Here is a 3,371-nt window from a genome sequence, read left to right on the forward strand (position 1 = left end):
GTGAACTTTCAAAAATATCGCAGAAAGATCGTTTGCTATGTTTCCACATATGATGTAATTAACCGATTTTTCCAGTAATAACGTATCTATTGAATCAAAAGGGCCATATGCTCCTTGGAGCAGACATGATGCTCGCTGTGAATTTCAAAAAAAAATCCTCCAATTTGTTAAAGATATGTCGAAAATATGTCATCTTGAATTTGAACGCGATTTCCCCCAAAATGGCATGATTTTATCGATTTTTTCTGATGGTAAGGTATTGCATGGAAAGCTAACGTCAGAATTAAGTTCCTTAGGGTAACATTAAGCTTCACCATGAGTTTGGTGAAAATCGATTGCATGTTGCGAAAACTACAAACGGAAAATGTGTTGCATATGATAAGCTTAGATTCTAGACCCCATGTCGAATTTATCGATTTTTTTCAGAACTGGGGAAACTTTTCAAAATTTTCGCTGCATTAGTTTTGAATTATGACATTGGGCTATGTGTGTGACAAGTTTCATCAGAATCGGTTGAAAGCTGTGGTCAGGGTGAGGGTACAACCTGACAGACACACAGACAGACAACTTACCTTTTATATATAGAGAGATATACGACGGGCCTCTTTCAGTTTCCATCTACCAAATCCACTTTGGTCAGCCCGAGGCTATAATAGAAGACACATGCCTAAGGTGCTATGCAGTGGGACTGAACCCGGAACCATATGGTTGGGAAGCAAACTGCTTACCATACAGACACTCCTGCCCTTATATATATATATATCCGAAATTTGTTTATAGGAAACGTTTTGAATATACAAATAAAGCTCGTATTCCATTCCGCCGGCCAAAGTCTAACGATGCTGACTGGTGAACCAGTTTTTTGGGGTTGCATTGAGCTCTACCGATATAATGTGGGATAAATATAATAATAATAATAACAATCCTTGGACGGAATTTATAAACATGTTAATGCATCGCTACACGGGTTTCCACAAATCAAATGTCTCTTAAGATCACACTCCGTATTCCTAGGATGATTAAAGTGTAGTCCATGGTATCCGTGAGCATCGGATTGGTCATCTTCATAGATTCATTTCTTCAGGCATTCATGGATGTTTACCAGAAAGATGTTGATCCCTTTTGACCCAGCGCGAAGGTTGATTATGTATATGTATATGTGGGGGGAGGAGAATAAATGTGAGGACAAGCAGCACCTCAAATGTAAAATTCTTCCCTGAAGATGGAGTCTGGTGTTATCCGATGATGAAATCAAGTTACAATCATTATTTATGACCCCCCCCCACCCCAGAAGCAGCTATAGGACTCATAAAACTCCTACTGAACCTCTTTAATTTCTGATTATCATTTCCATTCAGTGTAAATCGGACTTTTTTTTAAATATGATATAGATATGAGCATTTTTTGTATTAAATGTGTTTAATAGTTTTTGTATATCAACTTGCCTAACTTACTTGTCCTTACATTTAATCCTCTACCTGCTCACATTTAAGTCTCTTGATATGGCCGATCTGGGCTGTATCAGTGATGTCACAACCCCAACACACTATATCGGACATAACGTTTAGTGCCCTGATGTCTTAGCGGGCGATAAACGAAATAAAACACAATTCAGCAGTAGGCCCCGATAGTTTCCCTGCTTGTGTCCTGAAGTGTGTCGACACCAACTTGCATCTCTCCCCTTGCTAATCTGTGGAGAAACTCACTGGATGCTGGCTATATCCAAAAAAACCTCTGTCCCAGTCTGTTTGTCCCAGTTTTCAAAAAGGAACCAAGTCCCTTGCAGTGAATTACCGTCCGATCTCACTCACCTCTCATATCATCAAGGTATTTGAGAGGGTGGTGAGATCTCGAATAACCCAATTTCTGGAAAGCAACAGACGGCTGATCTCCAACCAACATGGGTTCCGTAATGGAAGGGACTGCCTAACGCAGCTCCTGCATCACTTTGAGGACATTTTGAGAGCTTTGGGGAGAGGGCTCCAACACCGATGTCATCTACCTTGATTTCAGTAAGGCCTTCGACAGGGTCGATCACAAATCCTATTGAAAAAACTATCCAACATTGGTGTCTCTGGAAAGTTACTGAAATGGATTAAGTGTTTCCTGACAGACAGATCTCAACATGTTGTAGTTGAAGGGGTAAAATCAAGCCCAGCCAAAGTCAGTAGTGGCGTTCCGCAAGGCACTGTGCTGGGCCCACTTCTTTTCCATCATTTACCTTATGACATTAATGACATCATCAAGCACAGCAACATAAAAATCTTTGCAGATGACTCCAAGCTACAGAAGATCATAATGAGGCGAGTGACCGGACATGCCTTCAGTCAGATCTACTGGCTGTTATCCAATGGGCAGAAAAAAACAATATGCTGCTGAACGAGGATAAATTTGAGCTAATCCCTTTGGAAAAGAGGATGCCCTGAAACTCCCATACTCCCTTCCTTCAGGTGAAACTCTCGCGGCGTTCCAACAACAATCGGACTTGGGAGTAATTGTGGACAACAACGTAAGCTGGGCCACTCATATAAACAACCAAAGTTGACATGGCCCGCAGAATGTGTTCCTGGATTCTCAGAACTTTCCAGTCCGAGAGATATCCACACCATTTCCTTCTTTCTCCACTTTTGCCCGACCCCACCTTGAATACTGTTGTCCACTGTGGTCTCCCCCACACAATACAAGGTATCATAAAAGTTGAAGCACCTCAAAGGGCAATCACAAAAAAATATAATGGCATGACAGGCCTCGACTATTGGGGTCGACTAGAAAAGCTAAACTCTATTCTCTCCAACGTCGTCGTGAGCGCTACATCATCTGCATAATGTGGAAAATATTCCATCAGCATTGCCCAAATGATTGTTGGCATCACCTTTAAAGGTACATCCAAGGCTTGGGCCCCGTGCCATCCGCCCAAAACAAAAATCGCACTCTCATCTCATAACAACAATACGGCACAATTATTTCACCTCAATTGGCCCCCGCTCTCTTTAACATTACACCAAAACAACACATTAAAACAGAAACTGACCCTATAGGGTTCAAGAAGTCTTTGGACAGATTCCTTCAAGAAATCCCGGATAAACCCCCTACAACCCGGATATGTCTCTGTAAACAATAACTCTCTACTTGAGTGGGCCATAGTGCCAAATTCTGACTTGAAAGACTTCACCAGGTGGTGCTATTAAGTTAGACATGGCCTGGGCCAATAATGGCCGAAACCTATCAAAGTATCAAAGTATATATATTTATTTATATATATTATATATTTATTTATATTATATATATATTTATTTATATATATATATATATTTATTTATATATATATATATTTATTTATATATATATATATTTATTTATATATATATATA

This window comes from Octopus sinensis, linkage group LG2 (assembly GCF_006345805.1).
Source record: "Octopus sinensis linkage group LG2, ASM634580v1, whole genome shotgun sequence".
NCBI classification, from domain to species: domain Eukaryota; kingdom Metazoa; phylum Mollusca; class Cephalopoda; order Octopoda; family Octopodidae; genus Octopus; species Octopus sinensis.